Here is a 22,818-nt window from a genome sequence, read left to right as displayed (position 1 = left end):
TGGCTGAGCTGCCTGTGATGAGAGGCTGTGGTCTTATATCCCTTCCAGGTGAGCTGGACTTGTTCTCATAGCAGAGGTAGAGGTGCAAAAGGGTGAGCCAAAAAGTTTGGAGTGTCTAATGTTCCACTATAGCAGTTCAAATATAACAGTGTTCAGTTATAACAATTGTCCTGGTAGTCGGTTCATGTTCATCCACACCCTTTATAATATGAATAGGTAGTCCCTCCATCAAGAAGCCGTCACTTCCTGAATCTAGTCTGGCTTTTTAAGTGGTATTGGAAAGCAGAATAAGTAACTGTGACATTGTGCTAGTCCCAAGCCTAAGGATTAAGAGGCCTGTCACATTTCCAGGAGCTCTCCTGAAGACCTGCTACCACCACGTGGAAAGGCCTGGGCTCGTCTGCTGGATGATGAACAAGCCCTGCCAAGATCTGCCAGACATAGCCCAGATCAGCAGAGCCACTCAGATAAGCTGTAGATTTCTGGACAATTAAATTATGCTAATTGTTCTAAGTTGTTGAGTTGTGTAGTGATATGTTACAATAGAGTGCGAATTAACTGATATTCTCCTTGTAGTCTCAGTTATAATAGGCAAAATGTCACTTCCACCTCAATTCACTGGGCAAGGCAAATGAAAAAAGCAAACCAAGACATAAAATATGGTTGAATAAATCCTAATTCTTAATGGGTGCAATTGAAAGTTACACTGCAGAAGATATGCATAAGGTGAGGCATAAGAAAGTGGAGTTGTTTTTATAATCAGTCTACAAGGGCTTGGAAATTCCCTACCTCCTTTCCCAACCCACTTCTTCCTTTCTCTTTCCTTCCATCTCTTCCTTCTTCTCTCTCCCCTATTAAACACACACACACACACACACACACACACACACAAGAGTTTCTTTTAAATTTTTTACAAATACTCTTTGTATGTAGAATTTCAATGTAATGTTCAATTTCTTAAATTGAGATAATTACATTCATCTAAAGACAGTTGCTTACTGAAATATTTCTTTTTCTTTTCTTTCTTTTTTTTTTTTTAGGAACACCAAACCTTACTTGGTGTGTATAGTTCTAATTTACCACCCTTTTTGTGGACAAAAAAAAAAAAGTACATTTTGATTTCTGTGTTCCCTAACAACAGTGATGCTCATTATGAACCTGCAATTGTGCTATATTCCTTAAAACTTCAGTTTTTTCCCTATGACTGTCGTTGCATTCTTTTCATTAGAAAAATATAATGAGTATTTGGGTTTTTGAACAAGGTTTTATTTGGTATACTCAATGGTACAGTAAGGATTAGAGATAGGCCACCTGCCTCTCTGGGTAGTAGGGTTAATTATAATTTTCTTTGGAATAATAGAGAAATTTAAATGCATAATGGAATAAGTAGTAATTCTTATGCTTATAACAATTGTATACTTTTAATACTTATAAAACTAGATGATGTTTTTGTAAATAAGTTACCATCCTGTTATCAGTTTTTACACACACACAAACACATATCTCATTTTTCGTTTTGATAGTCTCATTTATAGTTTTGAAGCATAACTTTTAGCCAACACCAGAAAATACTCAATTCAAAGCATCATATCAATACACTTCATGTCAGAGCAGAGGACCTATTAGGGGATAAAAATGATGGGACATCTTGCAAAGACTTCTCAGAATCACAGTGTGGGGCAGGTTTTATTGAGAGCATGGCATTGTGTTGCAATACCAGAGTAACATCTTCATCATACCCTTAGTTAGTTATTCAGGAACTCTGCTGTGCCAAGCAATATGATTAGAGCTAAATATAGACTGCAGATAGATTAGGAAACCAGTGTATATTGAGGCTCTGCTGTGAGCGAGGTATTGGATGTGCATCATTCCATCTTTAGGTAAATTTTATCATCATAGTGGATGAGGACTCCTAGGAATGGGGCTTTTAAGTAACTTGCTAAAGATTGCACTCTTGGAAAGCAGTAGATCCAGGATTCAAACTCAGAAAAATTCAAACCCAGGACCTTTTTATTTTTGACTACATTGTTCTTAAAAGGTCTATGGTCAAGTTTAAAAAGCAACATATTCAAAAACTATAACAAAGTTAAGATAGTTGTACATATTGAAGATATGCTCAACAAACAGTTGAGTAGTGTGTATGGTCAGAAAAAGAAAAGTTCATTAAACTAAGAAGACTGGGGAAATTAATAAGATACATTTTGCTTCTGGGAAGTGGGGTGGAGACAGATGAATGTGGTTAGGAGAGGAAACGAAGACGTGGGAAGACCAGTAAGGCATTGGAAAACCACACTCTGTGGTACAGTATCTCCTAATGATGCACCACTTCTATGTTTCTTAACTTTTTAAATACTTGATATTGGAGAATATTTATCAAACATAAGCAAAGGATTGAAAAAGAAAGTAAACAATAACACTATGTGCAGACTCTGAGATGGAAATAGAGGACTTAGGAGAAATAAAGTCCCCTGTCTTGCAGAGATCATTGGAAGGGTAAGAACTTGGAAAGTACTGTTTTTGTTGTTGTTGTTCTTGTTTGTTTGTTTGTTTGCTTTTTAGTATAAATCTCAGAAGAGATTTCTGGATGAGATTTTGGGATGGGGTGGGCTTGGGAATAGGGCATATTGAGTTGGGGATAGGGTCTCTCACTGACATTTAAATTACACAAAGATGGATCCAAAATTTTGAAGCCTACTATTAATGCATTTGAGAGGCTTGGACTACTAGTGGTATGTGAGGTCATATAAAAAGGCCATGACTATTTTCTGGGTTGGGAAAAGCCTCTTGGAGGAGCCAAGCCTTATCCAGGGACTTCAGCAAAAGGATGTAGAAAACTTATAGGTAATGGAGCTGAGTGAGCACAACTCTATATAGTATGTTTAGGGATGTTCTATTCAAGATCTTTTGGTTCCAAGTAGCAAAAAAACAAAAATAAAAACTCAACAAAAACAAAAAAACAAAGTACAAGTAGATTTGATGGAAGAAATTACTCATGATTTAAGCATAACAGGATATAATTGTCATTGAAAATCTTTCTCTCTCTCACCTTACTTCCTCAGTGTTGATTTAATTCTCAAATGTACTGTCCATTCATAGAAGAAAATGATCACCAATAGCCCCAGAAATAACACCCCCTACTTGATATCCCTATCAACAAGAGTGTTTTTCATTTTTCTTTTTTTAATTAATTCAACTGGATTGGTTGAGTCTTATTGCCCAATTTAGTTCAGATATCCACTCAAGAACACTTTGTGTGGCCTGAAGAGTATCTGTCCTCCCTAATGGTCAGGCCCTGTAGAGAAAGATGGGGTTGAGGTGATGGGGGAGATATTTACCCAAATAACGTATACTAGTCAAAGTTCATAGGTTCCCAATACCACTAGACTAGAAAGACAATATTTAGTGAAATAAGTGTTGGCTTTGTTGTTTTGTGTATTTAATTTTTTTATCATTTGTTTGAATATTAGAGATTATGGTGGCAAATATGTATTTGCAGGTGGAGACCATTATCATTTAAGGCTTCCTGGTGGTTGTCCCCTTCAGAGTTCATATCAAGAGAACACTATATAACTGAAGGTTCTGCAAAGGTCTATTCCCAGAGCCATTTTTTATTTTTCCTTGCTGCTGATTTTACTTATTTTCTGCCTCTCTGCCTAATATATGTTTCCCAAATTTCTTTCCACGTCCAAGGATGTCTCAGAGAATACTAAGGCACTGAACTATTATACTGTTTCTAGTGCTCACAGTCTGGGAATACCAACCTTCTGGAGATTTCCTTGGAGGAATTGACATTTATAACTCTAAAGAGAGGAAATGCTGTCTTTGCCAGTTACTCTTTATAGTTAGGGAACATAAGCCTGTAATTAAGCATTTGAATTTTTTAATTAATGTAATTCTTTTTTTAGCACATACTGCTGACCTACCATCACCAGTCCATTGCACTCAGTTTAACAAATAATTCTATATAGAAAGATATTTCATGAGAGATTATGTCAGTTTAGTTGGTAGAGTACTTGACTATATTATATCATTTCCCATATGTTAATTCTTGGATTCTCCAAATAGAGCTTTAGTGCAAATGGACATACCCAGTCATTCATAAATATATATTTCTGTCAAAACTATCTATCTATTGATCTATCTCTTATAGATAGATAAATATTTTACTGAGTGTGTAAAAGTCACAGTCAAGGCTTGAACCCATTTCACAGAAATTCAGAGGTAATATAACCACAGACACTAATTCAATAAACTCAACAAACAGTATCTGGACATTTAGCTAAAGCCAGTTACTGAATAAAGCACTAAGAAAATAAAAACAAATAAGATACTCTTGCCCTAGGGCAACCCAAAGACTACTGTCGAAAATAGACTTGTAAAATGTATCTCTCTTTCAAGATAACAAGTAATAGGAAAGTAAGTCATATGAAGAAATGCACTGAAAGCACGGAGGATGGATCAACTCAATGCCTGGTGACCTCAGGGTGAAGGGAAGCTCAGTTCTTGCAGATGAGAAGAACAGTCTGAAGAGTGGGGTAAGAGGAGTTAGTAGTTAGTATGGAAGTGGATGGTTGTTTATGCAGAAGAAACAGGAGCAAAGCCACAGCACGGTGAATGCCCAGTATACCTGGGGACAAGGAGACATTGAGCAAGCAGACAGGCTGCATAGGCAGGTAGAAAAGGATCATCAGGAGGAGCTCCTTCAGGAAGCATTGTTCATGCACTTTGTGTGTGTGTGTGCGTGTGTGTGTGTGTGTGTGTGTGTACTGGGAATTGAACTTAGGGGCACTTAACCACTGATCCACATCTCCAGCCCTTTTTATTTTTTGAGACAGTGTCTCGCTAGGTTTCTCAGCCTGGCTTTGAACTTGCTATCCTCCTGCCTTAGCCTCCTGAGCTGCTGCGACTACAGCCATGTGCCACTGCACCCAGGTATGTACTTATTACTTTATCCTTTATGTAAGTGCATTTCTAACTTATTTAGACAAGAATGATTTATCACTAATTGAAGTAATGATCAATAAAAAGGGCACCTGGGGGACTTCCCTTGGTTACCTCTTTATCACAATTCCTTCTCAGAGAAAAAAAGGTTTTTCAGTTCAACAGTCACAGCTTCCTTAGAAAATGATCTATTGTAAATCAGTCCCGAATTCGAGAAGTTAACTCCAGAACTCAAGCAGCCTATAAAATGTACCCCAGATCAATGTGATCTGATCTTCTCACTGAAATGAGATCTGGTCAGTCTAACTGTCTCCTGCATGTTACATTTGAGCAATAGTTTACAGGTAAGGGACCTAGGCTTGCAGGCTCTTTGGGTGGTCTCTCAGTCAAAGTTAGGGCTGCCATCACAAAATACTTCAGACTTAACTTATTGCCTACAGTTCGGGATGGTAGGAAGTCCAAGATCAAGGCGGCAGCAACAGTTTAGGGTTTAGTGGAGGCTCTCTTTATTTGTGTGTCTTCACGTGGCAGGAGAGGCAAGCAGGCTCTCCAGCCTCTTGGGCAGTAATCTCATTCAAAAGGGTGGAGCCTTCATGACTTAATCACCTCCCTGATTCTGCACCTCTTAATATGATCCCATTAGGTATTAGTTTTCAATGTAGGAAATCTGTGGAGGATACAGCATGCACACTACAGCAGTTGGGGACAAGAAGGAAGTGCAAACTTTAGCAATAGGAGAAAGGATGATTGTGTATAGCTTGTCCAGTGGTGTTAGTATTAGAACATTAGATCTGGAGAAGGCATCCTCTGCACTACTTAGAGGAATTAAAGGAGGGGAGGGGGAACAGAGAGAAGACAACTGTGAGAGTTAAAGTTCCCCCAGGGACCTAACTTAGGGAAATGTCAGTGCCTAAGCAATTCAAGAGACTTATTTGTGGTAACAACCAACAGAATGTAATAATTTTTTAATTGTCATTTAATCATTGATCATTGATTAGTCAACTTGGAAGAGAGGAGTAAAAGAGAAGATGAGTTTCAGGGCAAATCTAATCATTCTGATTATTGAGGATGAGAACTGAGGAAACAATGCTAACTTGGACAAGGATGGGAATGGAAGCGAGGGGGTGAAAAACTTATAATCATGTGAGGTTTTCCACAGCAGCTGAGTAAATCATCTGGCGGCAATGATAAAGTATGGCAAACAGCCTCGGGATTTAGCCTCTCTAGTGGGTGGAGCTGATATTTCATAATTCATTACTTGTACAAATTTCATTCTGGAAATTTCCAATAAAATTCCACAGCCAGGAAATGCTATTGAAAGATGATAAAAAATGCTCTTTGCCTCTGTAAAGGTTATAATGTGCGCAGTGAGGAAAGGCAAGGCTAAATTTTGAAAGGTACATCATTACTCTAGTCCAAGAAATATTTACTTGAAGAATAGCTAAAAAAAAAATGTATAAAGGGCCAGGCACAGTGATGCACGCCTGTAATCCCACAGCTTGGGAGGCTGAGGCAGGAGGATCACAAATTCAAAGCCAGCCTCAGCAACTGAGTGAGACCCTGTCTCAAAATAAAATATACATAAATTAAGGAGTGTTAATGTGTTTCAGTAGTTGAATGCCGCAGGGTTCAATCCCTGGTACAAAAAAAAAAAAAATTGTACAAAGGTAGTTACAAAACAGAAGCTGATAATGAGTGATCAATTGATTCAATGATAATTGACAGAGACTTGAATGATTATTGTCTCACTCAGTTTACTCTGATAAAGAAGTTCCACATATTCTAGAAACTTGATTGGGTGAGGTTGAAAAAGGAGTGCATATAAGTAGATGAACAGAATTTGGTTGTTGGTTGTTTCTGGAAATCTCAGTGTCGTGTCTTCTCAAATTGTTATCAATCAAGCATTGCCAGCCACTAGGAGTTCACTTTTTTGCAGTTACTGTTCATGTTGCATGGCTTCTGAAATTATTGCTGCTTTTTTTGTACTGAGGCAAAATTTCTCTCAGTATAGCAATGAACCCTCAACCCTTTTAGATTCTCAGATCAATATCATGTCAGACAGCTCTATGTCTACATAAAAACTATATAGTATGGTTTCCACACATTGTCTTTTGCAAACAAATCATCCAGCTTTTAAGAGAATTGTTTGTTTGGTGCATGGTCCAATTTTCAAATCCCTTCCATATTTTCATTGCCCTATGTTGGCTTTTATAGCTAGTTTCCTCCCAAGGCCATCTTAAATATCTAGCACGTAGTTCTTGATAGACCATTTTAGGGGGACATTACAGTATGAAGAAGTAACATCCAGGAGTTTATCTGGAGCAGACTTGAATTTGAATCCTTGCAGCAAAATTGTGATGACAATATTAATCTCCAAAGATTGTTATGGTTGTTAGGATTAGATGAGTTATTTTATATAAAGTTCCTTGCATTATGCTTGATATAGAAGAGTTACATATCAAACAGTGATAAGGCTAAGGCTGTTACAATATTAAATAACTATTTTTTCTTATTATTGGTCTGGTTAGATGGCAAATTCAGAATCAGAACAGAGGTCAATGATCTCTGCATATATGTGAATCTATCTATCCACACACACGTGTGTATGTATTATGTAATTTTTTAATTTAAAAACTTTCTAAATAACAATAATACATTTCTTCTTGCTTTTTAAGTATTGATATTTACTCTCCCATTTAGCTGAATGCCTTAGGTAGGATTGTGAGTGTTAATTTTTATTCTTCCTCTGCTAGAAGTCATCTGCCATGGTTTAATCCACTTTCTATGCCATCATCAAAGAAAATCAAAAGTTATTCTTAAAAAGACTCCTATCTGCAATGGAGCTCTCATCAAACTGACATTGAACTTGGATCATGAGGTGAAGGAACTTCCTACCTTTAAGTAGTCAAGTAGTCGTGACATTAGGGAATGACAAAGCCAAGAATCACCCAAAGAAACTATTCACATCATTCTTTTCTCCTAGGGTATCCAGAAGTTTATTTTTTCAGCTCCATTTGCTGTCCTCAGCTCCATCCCTTCATGATTCTTATCTAATTCTCCTGATCTCTCCACTCTGAAACCAGGACTCTTTTACAACGATATGATGCCACTTTAGTTTTGTATTGTGGAAATGGTGAGATCATTCTATGATTAAACCAATAAATAAGTCCAGAATTTGGCTTTTATGGTCTCAAAATGTTTCTCTTTGTGGGCAATGACAGTTCCCCGAGGTTATTACATCACACTTGTGAAGTTTCCATGAGATAATGGAAAAGTTAAGCACAGTAGAAGATGTACAAGGGGTGCTTGATGATATCACATTTTTAAAAGAAATTTTAGGGAGCTCTCCTAGATGTGAATGTATAATGTTTATAACTCCCTTTCCACTGTGACTTCCTCATGAAAATGCTGGGATTCAGTGTCCTTTAGTCATTTGTCCTCCCTATTGAAAGATCTTTATACTTTCTTCATGAAATATATGTCTTCCTTTAAAGAAAATATTTGAAGACCCTTTAATCTGGCCAAGAATTCTAGACCCATTGTTTCTAGAAGAAATCGTGGCTCATTGCCTAGAAGGAAACATTAATTTTAATCACAGGTCCTGTCTAATATTATTTGCTTTCATTGTGACCACCCTGAACACATTTTAATGATGTAAAATGCAGGAGAAGGTGTTTAAATTGAACATTATTCCTGCAGATTTAGTAATGCCTGGCTAATACCTGGTGCCTAACAGCATTTGTAGCCATTCTATTTAAGATGACTTTAAAAAAAATCAAATAATTTTGTGTAAGGACAAAAACAAATGATGGGAGGATTAGAACTAATCTCTTCTCCTGTGGCATATCATCATGTAATTTTCTGGCTGCTCTACTCTGGGAATTTTGGTATATTTTTAATACACCAATGCTAAGGGAAGAACTAGCTGATGGATTAAACTATGTGGCTTTCATCTCTTAAAAGGGAGATTAAAACCCTTAGGAAAGTTAGGAATGTTCTTTCTAGAAAGCCACAGGATCTAAAGCTACTATTCTTGGAAGAGGCTTCATATAGCATTTGTTCTCATAGTTTTCAAAGTTCTTATATGACCTGGCTTTTTGTAAAAAGCATTAATCTGGGACAGATTCTTCAGTATGTAAACTTAGTAAAAATCAACTCATTTGGTTGAAGTTCTTACTTTTGGCCTTAGTTTTTCTAGTTACTATACACAAGATACTGAGTTGTTTCTTAACTTCTGTCAGCTCCATATTTTCCTTTGTAGAGTAGGAAAAGAAATTACACCTGTATTCTTTACCTCATGGCATTGGTATAAACCTCAGGAATAAAAATACATGAGAAATTGTTTTTATAAATTCAACATTCAGTTAATATAACACTTCTACAGGAAAAGATAATTCTCAAGGTAATATATGACATGACAAAATGATAAAAAGGGACTTTAAACACAAAGCATCTTAAAGTGGAGTGATGGAAAGGTTCCACATGGTTTAAGCAAGAGCCCTGTTCTGTATATTCAACATGACCTGTTAGATTATGGAATGTTATATATCAGGAATTTGACATAATACTGATTATGGTCATGGATCATCAGAAATGACAAGATTATTCTTAAAAATTGGAGGGGGTGTTATATGTGGGGTTGTCTTGACAAGTAGTTTGTGGCTTTATTTGAGGATGGAGCTACATATCCAGGCTCTCCTACATGATATGTTCTTGTCTGTGGGCTTCATTGTTTCAAATTGTGGCCAGTCGTCTTGCTCATCAGGATAATTTATTCAATTGCGCACTCTCTCTTTTACAAAGCAGCACTTTCAGAAAATGACATCAAATTAGGAAATTCCACAGAATCCCATTTCCCTTAGGAATTTGCAAACTTTTTAATATGGCATTCTAAATTTCTCTTCTCTTTCTGTAGCATATTTTGTATATTATCCAACAGGAAAATAAAAAACACTGGGCATACCTCGCCGGGTCTAAAATTCCTCCTGTGCCTCTTGAATTGCTGATTTCACAGTGGACTGGCAGTCTGGCAAATGACTATTTGCTCCTGAGGGTCAAGAGGCAGGAGGAAAAGTGAGCAATTCCACAGGTTCCCCATGGGCTTGATTAGGAAATCAGTGTGCCCTAATCACAGCACTGTTGGTTTCCAGTATCAACCTTCTTTATCCCTCTGCAAGGTCAAGGTTTCTAAAGCTTATCTAGAATCATTCCCCTGTCTGTATCAGTAATCCTAATCATACCAAAGATGAGACATCAACTACAGCAATACCATCTAGAAATCTTGCCCCATTACTTCAAAGGCTCCTATGTATAGTAGTCTTAGTGTACTTTTGGAAGACGCAGAAAACAACAGTATAACTTTCTGGAATAAGTAAAATGACTAACTGGCGTAGGTATAAAAATCCTTATTTTATGATGCATGGATACATGAAAATATTAAACCATTCTAATGATAGATAAGAAAATGATTTCATGATGACCAAATTAAATAACGTTATTCTACATTAAGTTTTAAAATTCTAAAACTTTGCAAATTCTTAAAAAATGGACAGACAACACAGATGTGCACATTTGTATCCCCTTATGGGTTATCTTTGTATCTCAACATTTATCACATTTCAATTTTACAATTATTATATGGCTTTATACATCTTGTGGAAATCATATTTTCTATTAACGAAAAATTCTTATGTGTCAGGCTACTATCTTTTCATAAGTATTGTTATTTTATTTTAAGTTATTAGCATGCTGCATTATTAGTTTATTTCATTGGCATTGTTCCCTCTGTATAGTTGGGAATAAACTTGACTGGCTTGATTTACTATGTACAGTGATCAAATTTAGATTTGAATTAAATTATTAAACTGTGGATCCAAGGAATGAATTCCTAAGAAAATCACAGTAGCAGAATATTTCCTTCAGTGGTGGGATTTGATGGAGTTTTCAAGAAAGAGCCAGCACAACTATAATGGAAATAAATCTCTAACAAGGGGGTGATGCACAAGTCTGTTTCAGACACCTCTTTTGTACAATTTTTATCCTCCTGGGCTCACATGTTATATCAGCATCTATACCAATGATGCTCCTTATAATCCTAGACTTGCTTCATGTAACTGAAAACTGACAGTACACATATCACTTCATGCCCCACACATCAAATGGATTACCTTTGAACAATGGGGAGATGGGAGAAAATTGGTAATTGCTTCTATTTCATTCTTCAGGTGAAACTTTCTGAGATGCTTCTTAAGACTGTGCCAGTGGTTCCCCTGAATCAAGCACAAGTGGCTCACAGCAGTGACCAACTCAATCTTGGCTCTTTATATTGATGATTTCTCTGACTTTCTTATGCACCCCTCTCCTAAGTTCATGTTCATAAATTAACTACTGAAGGTGCTTCATATGTTCTTTATGGTTATACCCAAACAAATACAATATCCCTTCTCATCTTGGCCACGGAGGATAATGACTGCAAGATGCTCTGTGCTAATATTATCCTCTCTTTATTCAGCATTAGTCCTTTGACATGAAAGCAGGACATGGCCTAAGAATCTGTGTCTAAATGGTGTCCTAGGGAAATATGGTGAGTTGACTGGAGTTGGTATGCTTGTTTTGGCTCTTCTGTTTATTCTAACAAAGACCAGACTTTATTCTATATCTCTCACTCTCATCCTGGGAGTCAAGTTGCTTTCTAAGAACCCAGAGAGACAACACACTTACTAGTTGTAATTTAAATGCTGGACAGTGGGGCTGGATTTACTCATTACTTAGTAACTTTTTTCTTATGTTAAACCCTGAGGCATTCAGTATTTAATGTTATACCTCAGAAAAGTTAAAATTATTATTGGATTTTCATAGCCTGCTGAGAATAGTAGAAATCTGATTTTGACTGAAATATGAACCCAACAGGAAAAGTACTTAAGAGTAATTATGCCCTAAACTAGTATAAGGACTGCATTTATGATTTTTTTAATAACATGATTTTTGAGCTTTAGATTCACATTTCTTGAACATCTAGAGCTTTTTTTCCACCTGTCTAATCAATATTTACATGTCAAAGTATATTTCTGAGTCTCCAATTCATGTCTTGCTCACTTTGTACATAAACTTTTATTTTATTGCATTAGGTTTATCTCACAAATCAGAAAGGTGCTCCTAAGAGATAGAGCTTGGTAAGTTGTAGCACCCTATAGAGTGGAAAGACATCCATATACATGTTCTCAGGGAAATGGTAACACAGTATGTCTATGGAACTGACAGACCCACTCTAAGCCATTTATTCTTTATTATCATTTATTATCTTGGAAGGGTGTGTGTCTATGATAATACTTCAGGAATCTGGTTACTAATGTAAACCCTATATCCAGGAGTCCTGAAATATGTGAGTCTCCTCCTACCCTCCATCTGGTATATAGTAACCAGAGTAAATGCTCAAAGGTTTCTTCATGGGAACAGAGAAATAATTACTATTTAGATGTTGCAAAGTTCTTCATCCTGGAGATCCAGCCATCCCTTCAGCCACTGGAGCTATGGGTCTGAAAGCTGTGCAAGAAACCAAGATTTTTTTGCTGGGTTATCTACTTTCAGCATTCTATTATCCATCCTTGTTTTCTGTTATTGGTAAAAACTAAACAATACCTTTGTCAACTACCAATCTATTTTGCTTCTGGTTATTCCATGTCTTATTGTGAATCTCCATTTTCTCTGTGAGTTATCCTCCATTGGCTTCCAATCCAATGTTGCTGGTCTCTCTGATTGTCCTGACCTGGTTTCTGGTTGGTAAATGATACTACTACCTGGATTTTACTATTTGGGGATTTTATATTCCCATTTGTATCAGAGAAAAGTTTTACAAAAGCCTCCAATAATGTCTTCTCTGGCTTAAAGAGGAGCCCCTTCACTGTAATTTTCAGAGATATTAGTGCCTCTCTCACTGTCACCTCTCTTATGGTCTTTGTGAATATTGTATCCTTTTGACATTTGTTCTAGAACTCCATCATCTGTTTCCAATCAGAAATAGTTTATCCTTTCCACCGTGCCAACTTTTTGAAGACTTATCTTTTTCCTCCATCTGCCTCGCAATTTAATGCTTTTACAATATACTCAGTCTGGGTTGTCACATATCCTGTGTTTCCAGAAGTCATCCTATTAGCGAGTGTACACACTTCCTGGGGCTTACCAGGATTTAAATTTCAAACCTAGGAAGAGTGTTCTCAATTCAAAATACTGTTTCATGTTTAAACATATGTTCTAGTCTTCTTGATCAAGCAAGCCCTTTCATGATCCAGATTCAGTAGTGCATCTTCCTGGTTCATCTCAAAGCATAACAGCTCAAACTTGAAGATTTGTCTTTGGATTCAGTAGGGCCTTTGTTGAATTGTGCTGTGACTTAGGTCTGCTTTGACTCCATTTTTATGTAGGGTCCTCTAAAAGTAACTCAGTTGCATAAGCAACATGTCTGTCAACCTACGACTAACTATAAATGAAGATTCTGGCTCTGTGATTTCAGAGTTTTAGAGAAGTAATCATCATAGAATAAGTTTTGGCCCGTATTCTGAACTTGATCTTTACCCTGACCATCTTCTTGTCATATTACTTCTGTTACAGATCTAGTGGCCAGGAGTGGAGGTTAGAGTAGGTTCTGAGTGGGACAAAGTTGTCTGATGGGAGAAAACCCATGTTGTTTTCTAGAGTCCATGTAATAAATCTTTAAAAAGAATGGCATGCCACTTCTCCAGGCTCAAAGTGCTCATAACAGTTTGAGGAATCTAGATATTTGGGATCATCTACTCATATTTCCCCATTCTATGTATCTGAGTCTTGGGTTTTTCCAACCAAGGCCCTTAATATGACCTCTGTTGGAGTCTGATTTTTCAGGTAATAACTCAGTTACAGAGACTAGAGTATGAGGTCATAAGAAGCAAAGCAAAAACTAATACTGAAATCATAATTTCAGCTTATGTCCATAAATAATCCTGACTGTATAAAGAGATTTCAGAGGGTCAAAACTGTTTTGCCCTGTCAGAAACCTGACTGGACTATGACACTGGTCTGGACTAACCCTATGGGATGAAGGATGCATACTCACTATGTGCAGGGACTGAAGGAAGCCCAGAGAGCAGTGTGTCTCGCTTCCTTAGCATGAAGCCTCCCTGCTCAGCTTGTCCTGCTGCCATGAATCCTTCACATGAAGAGTCACATGAGCAGGGACCAGATCAAGATGGTTGCCTGTTGCTAGGACTATGGGTACCTGAAGTATTTGTAAAAGACCTTTATCTTGACAGTTTGGTATGTCTCCTATTACAGGCAAAATGTTCTTTAAAAATCTCTTAAAGTTAATTTTTTAAGAATTTTCATTTTATTAGTGCATTTTAATTATGCATAACATTGAGGTTCATTGTAACATATTCATTCATGCACATAATATGATCTACTCTATTCAATTCCCTAGTTAAGTGGAATTTTACAAATTTTAGTTTGTTAAAAAAAATTCTGTTTATGGCAAGTGAACTTTTTTAGGGAGACAAACTTTTGATTTGCAGGAAACGTAAGCAAGTTTCTGTTTGACATTCATGGTATGGCAGAACTTTCTTAACAGTTCTTTTCTGTTGGGAAGGAAGAGTTTTTTTTTTCCACTGAAGAAGGCTTTTATCTGTGACACGGGGGGACAATAGTGTCTTCTATAAGTAGAGAAGTTTGAGATTAAAGAACTTGCATTTAACAGAGGTCAGTTTCCAGACTATAGGTTATCAGGTTTGTTTTGGAGGAAAAGAAAAATCTGAGTTGTTGAGAAGAAGTAGAAGATCAAATATTCAATTCATTAACTCAAAGCTTTAGAATGTGGGGACAGGAAACTTAATCCTGATAGGAGGCTGTTGGAGGTCAGAGACACTGAGATATTCTGGAAGAAGATGATAAGAATGTGGGATGTGGATATCTTGCCAAATGAAATAAATTCAGTCCGCTAATAAGCAAAGGGAAGTTTTCTAACCCTAGACCAAATGTAAGACTGTGTACTTTTTAAAAAAGATGCTGAGCTGAAAGACAGAGGAAAGTCATTTTCTACATGATTTAGACTTTGACAGTCCATAAACTTTTGTTAAAAGTATGGCTTTTGGGGTTGATGAAATCTAATGCAAATTCATCAAATTAACAAGCTAAGGATTAGGTTGAATTCACCTGAAGTCAAGGTTTAAAGTCTTCTCTCCATCTTTCTGTTCTTCATTCTTTTTTGCCTTCATTATAAAACTGGCTTCCATTTTAAAATGGTCCTGTAGATCAAAATTTATATCCTATATGTTTCAAGCCAGTAAAAGAAGTGTGCTATTTCTCAGTGGTTCTGATACAGGTCTATGAAATGAATCTCATTGGCTCTGGTTATCTTGGCTCAAGTCACATGTCTACCATCTCTCTCTCCATCTCAACATGATTTGAGAGGGAAAGATAGGTTGTTAGTAGGAGAAACCAAGGGGACCTTGCCAGAAATGAGAGCAGGGTGGTATTTTCAGACCAGAACAATCACTTTAATCTGTTAGACTTGTCAAAGAGGAGGAGGATGAGGCTGTGATTTCCTTCCATCTAGCTCTTTGGCCTCAGTGCCACATGCAGTCTGTCTGTCGCATTTATCCTGTGCTGGCAAGTATACATCTCTTAACAAACACTCAAACAAACAGTTTTGATTTTTGCCTTAGAGCTCCAATGTGTTTGAAGAGATTTTTAAGGTTTGCTGAGATCTCCTTTGAACACTGTCTGTGGGCTCTTTCCATTCTCCTCTTCCCACCCACTGGACTCCTTGCTCTGGGAAACACAGCCTTCAGCAATATTTGCTAACACTGTTTGACTTTGGGTGTGTGCATTCAAGCAGTGAAGGAGGTCTATAGAGGTCATCATAATCTTGCTCTGTGGTAAGTACTTGGGAGTCTATAATGAATACAGGGATAGGCAGTGACATTCTGATGCCCACTTGATCATGGAACTAACAGGAGAGGTGTGTGTGATGCAAGGTTTACTCAGAAAATAGAGGAGATGGCTGTTGAATATGTCTAGGATAGTGTCTCTCTCTCTCTCTCTCTCTCTCTCTCTCTCTCTCTCTCTCATATAAATGGCAGGATATCAAGTCTGGAAACTAACTCAGGAACTTCTGCAACCTTTCTAGTTGGGGTCTCAGATGAGGAGGACATTCAGTATCCACCTGTTTCTTATCAGCTATACAACAGTATCCTCTCACAAATCCTTGGGGGTCCAGGCGTATCATCACTGATGCATGACAGTGGAACTCCATGATTCTTTCTTAAATATTCTATCAGAGAATAATGTAAACTAGTACTGAGCCTACAGTGAGTGCTTTCATTTCTGGGAACCCAGTTATCTTTATGCCATTCTGTGGCCTAGGACAAACTGATTCATTCATATTCTCTCTCTCTCTCTCTCTCTCTCTCTCTCTCTCTCTCTCTCTCCCTCTCTCTCTCTACACACACACACACACACACACACACACACACANTCTCTCTCTCTCTCTCTCTCTCTCTCTCTCTCTCCCTCTCTCTCTCTACACACACACACACACACACACACACACACACAACGACTTTTAACTACAGGAATAGAGCAAGAAAGTATATTTGACTTCATAAAAAAGGATTTCCCCTGTGGGAAGAATACTCATGATGCGTGATCTACTGATAATTGGTCTATATAATTTTGAGTGTGCAACAGATCTAACTATCAGAACCCTCTGTGGGTACGTGGTCGACCTTGCCTACTTTTAGAGAATTAACACAGGATTCTCATCTCATCATGTAGCTGCAGCAAAGAGATAGATGCAGAAGAGATTTTATCATTTAATGTTCATTTTCTCCCTGTCTTCCAGGGGGACTTTCAATAAACATTTTATTAAAAAGACTGAACCACCCTTATGCAAATATCCCTAAATTAATTATTCTATGTTAATGGACTTTTAATGGTATGGATTATATTTTAATTCTTGACTTTTCTAAAATGTCTAAATTAAGCATAATCAGAGAGGGGAAAAATAAAACTTTTTGCTGTGAAATCTAGAGATGCCTTCCTTAGGAGAATTATGCCAATTTCTGTGGTCATCACAAAGTCACAATGGCTCTTTTAGAATTATTTTGGGGGCTGAATAAATACATATGTAGGCCAGGAGACTGAAATTACCAGGCAGGCAGGGAAAGGGCATTCAATAGAATAATGACATTTAGTAAACACTTAACACTAGTAAAAAAAAAAAAAAAAAAGAACCAAGTGTTGTGGCATACAACTGTGATTCTAGAGACTTGGGAAGCTGAGGCAGGAGTATCACAAGTTCAAGACCAGTCTCAGCAACTTAGTGAAGCCCTGTGTCAAAATAAATAAAATAAAATGGGCTGGGGAATGTAGCTCAGTGGTAAAGTGTCTTGTACCAATCCCCCATTATCAAGGGAGGGGGAATCATAAAAACTTAGACAAAAGATGAAATTCCCTGTCATCACAGTGTTTTTGTTCCAGGGATAAGGATACAAAAATAAAATGAATAAGTAAAATATATAGTCTGTTAGTTAAAAAATATTCTGGCAAAAGAAATCAAGCAGGGAAAGATGACAGAGGATGGTGGTAGTAGAGGCTCAAAAATAGTAGGGAGGCCAGAGGAGGTTATTGAGCAAAGTGCTGGAGGAAGCAAGAGAGCAAATGTTCTGCTCATTTTGGAGGGGGAATAAGAAGAAATGTAAGAGATCTGAGGTAGAAGCATGCTTGGTGTGTTCAAGAAAAGAAAAGGTGTGTCTGAGAAGGGAGAACAGAATGCCATTCTTTAAGAGGATGGTGCAAAGCAGGGGAAATTATGGCACTGACTTCCTGAGTGCTTTTGCTCATGTGGTTGGTCTTTTTTCTCTGTGCTATTTCTTTCCATTCTGGTTCCATCTGTATCCTCATGAACTTAACCCTGCTATTTTGTCAGCTTTTTCACTGCTGCGACTAAAAGATCTGATCAGAACAATTGTAGAGGAGGAATAGTTTATTTGGGGGCTCATGGTTTCAGAGGTCTCAGTCCATGGACAGACAGCTCCATTTCTTGGGGCTCAAGCTGTGGCAGAATATCATGGTAGAAGAATGTGGCAGAGAAGTAGTTCACATGATGATCAGAAGGCAGAGAGAGACTCCACTCACCAGATGCAAAATATATACCCCAAAGGCATGCCCCCAATGCCAAACCTCCTCCAGCCAAACCCTAGCCTTCACTTCTTCAGTTACCAGTCAGTTAATCTCATCACCATTGGGGATAAGGCTCTCATAATCCAATCATTTCTTCTCTGAACCTTCTTGCATTGTCTCACATGGAAGCTTTTGGGGGGACACCTCACATCCAACCATAATACCCTACTAAGTAGATCTCTCAGGGTATTTTATCAAATATTTTTGATCACTTTGGTAAAATGTAATTCAAAGCACTGGTCTGGAGACTAGAACCATGGCTGCAAATTCAGACTCTGACACTTACTAGCTTTGTGACCCTCAATTACAACATCCAACTTAGATTCTTCAGTATAATGTTGGCTTGTTTGAGGAACCTATGTCATTCTATACTTTACCATGAAATGGATTCCTGAACATTTTATTCATGCCTAATTTTTTTTCAAATTTTATAAGGGATTTGTGAAATTTACATTTTCCTAAAAGAAATCCCTTAGGGTAAAAGTCACATTGTTCATGCCAGCATTTACCAAGGGCTTATGGCATGCCATATAGTGTGTGAAATGTTTTACATAAATTATCTCGTTTAATCATCTTAATCTTCAACTAATCAAAAATGCTACAATTATTTCAGTTTTAGAGATGAGAAACTGAAGTTTACAAAAAGTTTGCTCAAGATCAGTTAGGAAATGCTGTACTCAGGCCTTGAGTTCAAGTTAGTATACAAAACCCTTACATCCTTGTGATACATTTCTTCAGTAGTTCAATAGGAGTGATAAATTACTGGGCCTCTTTGCATGTCATTTACAAAATTGTAAACCTTGCAGGAGGCATGGATTTCTGTCCTTAAATACCCAAATGTGTACCCTCAGTAGTCACTGTAATTCTATCCAATCAAAACAGGATCAGAGATCTGCTGGTGACAAGGTTCCCATTTGTTTCTCTTAAATGTTTTGTTTGTTTTGTTCTATTTTGAACCCAGGGCCTCACATGTTTTAGGCAAGCACTCTACCGTTTAGCTTCATTCCCCAGCTTAAATGTTTTAAATCTTCATTTTTAACGAAGCTCTTGGCTACCTCCTCTATTTTTATGCTACTTTTATTATTTTTGTTAAATTCAATCCATGTATTTTTTCCCAGAGCTATGAAAGTTTTAATGACTCATAAAAGGATTAAAATACCTACCCAGAGTAATCCATAAATAAAATGCATGAGCCCAGGACAGCCATCTGCTGTCCGATTTAACTTAAAATCTAACAATGGATCAAGACAAATTTGTTTTTCTCCTTGCTTTCAAACCTTTGCCAAATGAAAGTCTTCAGTCTTGTTTGTTAATTGCATCTTTATATCAAAAGGGGGAGCTAGCCATATATCTTCTGTGCCACTCAGAGAGAGGGGGAGAGAACTGTCCTTCAGACAGCTGCCTAGCATACTGAATCCCTTGTCACTCCATCTCTCTTGCCCTGTCACTCATTTTTGCTGACATACGGATTTCAGAGGGATGCCTGTTAGAAAGAATCTATAAGAGCTCTGTAACTTATATTTATATTTCATATAATGTGCTTCAGATGTTTCTCTATAATAAAAAAATGAAACATTTAAATTTTTCTAAGTTTAAAGAAGGAAAGTCAATTTGGAGATGAAGATGTATCTGGAGAAGTGTCTTGATGAGAGCAGAGTGCCATTCATCAAGAGGACTGCGCACACTGGGGGAAATTCAGACTAACATGTAGACATTTGGGGAAAAGAAAAACATATAATTATTAAAAAAAAAACCCAAAACCCAGCATGTGTTATGGCTTGGATATGTGTTGTCCTCCAAAAAGCTCAGATGTGAGAAAATGCATGAAAGTTTAGAAGTGAAATGATTGGGTTACTAGAACTTTAACCTAATCAATGCATTAATGAAAGTGAACAGGTTAAATAGTTGGTAACTGAAGGCAACTAGGGCAGGGCTTGAGGAAGTGGGTCATGGGGGCATGCCTTTGGGATGTATATTTTGTCCCTGGTGAGCAGAGTCTCTTTCTCTCTTCCCGGTGGGTGGCCATATCTAGGCTGCTTTCCTCCCCCACACTCTTCCATCATGATATTCTGCCTCACCTTGGACTCAAGGCAAAAAAGTCAGCCATCTGTGGACTGGGACCTTTGAAACCTGAGTGCCAAGTAAACTTTTCATCCTCTAAAATTGTTCTTGTCAGGCATTTTTGTCACAATAGTGAAAAAGCTGATTAAAACATCATGAGATATCAGAGAGTGATATCCCCCTATTGAGGGCCTGCTGTATGACACTTCTGCTATTAAAAACCTTAGAAGAAGGAAATAAAAAGACAGATATTATCCTAAAGAAAATTTCTATCTATCTATATTATTCTGTTCATATATACACATATATGTATCTCTATAGTTCATATATCTATGTACACACATACATTGTTGGCTTTTAACTTTTTATTTAAAATTTTATTTTTAACAAGCAAATAATTGTATAAACTTAGGGTGTACAATGAGATAATTTGACACATGTAAACATTGTGGAATGATAATTTCAAGCTAATTAACAGATCTACCACCACAGATACTTAGAATTACATTTGTACTGAGAACATTTAAAATCTATTTAGAAATTTTGAAATACTGTTAGAAATACCAAAGTGATGCAAAAAAAAAATTAAAAAATCAAATACATGCAGGCTCCTGCCAGAAAGGTGTGCTACTGGAACCTGGCTGGCAGGCTTGCCTGGTTCTGCCATCTGCCTGCTTGTACACTAACCTGCCCTTCACTCGGATTGGAGGAGTTCAGGGTTACAATCTATGCAATTGGCTAATTTGAAAATTGGGGATGAGTGGACAAAGGGAAGAATTATAATTAAAATAGCTACAATTGGATCTAATTAAGGCTATATTCTGAAAATGGACTTTCTACTTCTCACAATGCATAAGACATTGTCCTCAATCAAAGTCATCATGCTGTGCAATGGATGGTGAAAACTTATTCCTCCTCTTTCACTGAAATGGCGCACAACTTGGCCATCATCTTTCCGTTTTCAGCTTCTGTCCCGTCCAATCTCCAGGAACCACCAACCACCACTCTATACTCCATTTCTGAAGTTCCTTCCCTAGATTCCTTGTGTAAGTGAGTGCATGTGGGATTTGTCTTCCTGTTTCTGGCTTATTTCACTTAGCATGATTTCCTCCAAGTTTATCCATGTTGTCACAAATGACATTTCCTTCTTTTTAAAGACTAATGTCCTTTCGTGTATACATGCCACATATTTTTTCTATTCATTCATTGACAGACATGTTGATTCATGTCATAGCTAATTTGAACAATGCTGTAATGAACTTGGAAGTGCAGCTTTTTCTTTGAAAAGTTGGTTTCATTTATTTTAGACATTTACACAGAAGTGAAAATGCTGAATCATACCGTAATTTTATTTTCAGTGTTTTGAGGATACTATACACTGTTATCCATAATGACTATGCCAATCTACATTTCTATCAACAGAAGAGTGGGATTTCCTCTGTATCCTCTCTGATAATAGGCATTCTATTCTATCAGGTAAGAATTGATAACCTCATTGTAATTTTTATTTGCATTTCTCAAATTGTTAGTCATGTTGTACATTTTTATATTAACTTTAACAAATGCATACCTACTCTTGGTAAACACTTATGAAGATTACTTATTCCTCTAACTCATATACTAGGTAAGATATATAAAATGTTTGTGACATGTTAGTGGTCATTTACTATTCATAGGATATACTGCATGAGCAAGCAGAGTGGGGACGCAGGCAGTGGATGGGTTTATGGTCTGCTTGGATAGCAAAAGAGAACTCAGCACAAGGTTAGCAACATGCCACAGGCTACTATTAATTCAAAATTGGGTGATGCAGTTGATTTATGAGGTTAATTGGAGGCAGGGATCTATTAGGGAAAGTTTTGCTGTATACAAGTACATTTACCTGTTAAGAAAAAACAAAAAACAAAAACAGCATGACTAAGTGCAGTGATGTGGGACAAACAGCCAAAGATGTGGGGACATTTCCAATTAGATTTATGTAACATGTAACATATATTGATGTTAGGAATTGGGAGTGGAAGTAATGGAGTTATTGTGGAATAGATGTAGAGCTCTTTTGGAGAAATTTTTAAAAATTTTAATGTGCAATTGTAAATTTTAAGAGCAATCCAGGATTGATATTCCTAAGGGTTAGCTTGATACCATTAGTAGAGTAAGATAAAAAATAACAGAGATTTTTATCTCCAGAGTTATCCTTTAGATTTATTTTGTTGTTTTAATTTTAAAATATTTTGAGTCAGGTTTTATCTTGTCACTACCAGAAAAATTAAGACTGGATAACATAGCATAGGAGAATGAAAGAAACAAGATTGAAATTGAAGTTTAGGGACCTTCTAGCAGAAGGGCTTGAGAAATTATGCAGAACGAACATCTTTATTTTATCATATTTATAGAGGGGAAACAATTATAATTTTAATTACTCACCCAGTAAAATGTTTTGTTTTTATCTCTGTTAGGAGACTCTGTAAGAATCTAGCTTGGCTGAGCAAAATTTGAGATTACTTAGTGAAAGATAAAGTAGGAAAAAGTAGTTATCATTTATCATCCATGACTAGTAGTGTTTTACTCTTTAATGTTTTTTTCTTCTTCTTTTTTTTTTTTTTTTTT

This window comes from Marmota marmota, unplaced genomic scaffold (genome assembly GCF_001458135.2).
Source record: "Marmota marmota marmota unplaced genomic scaffold, marMar, whole genome shotgun sequence".
Lineage (NCBI taxonomy): Eukaryota > Metazoa > Chordata > Mammalia > Rodentia > Sciuridae > Marmota > Marmota marmota.
The sequence above is the reverse complement of the archived record's forward strand: the minus strand, read 5'-3'. Positions refer to the sequence as shown.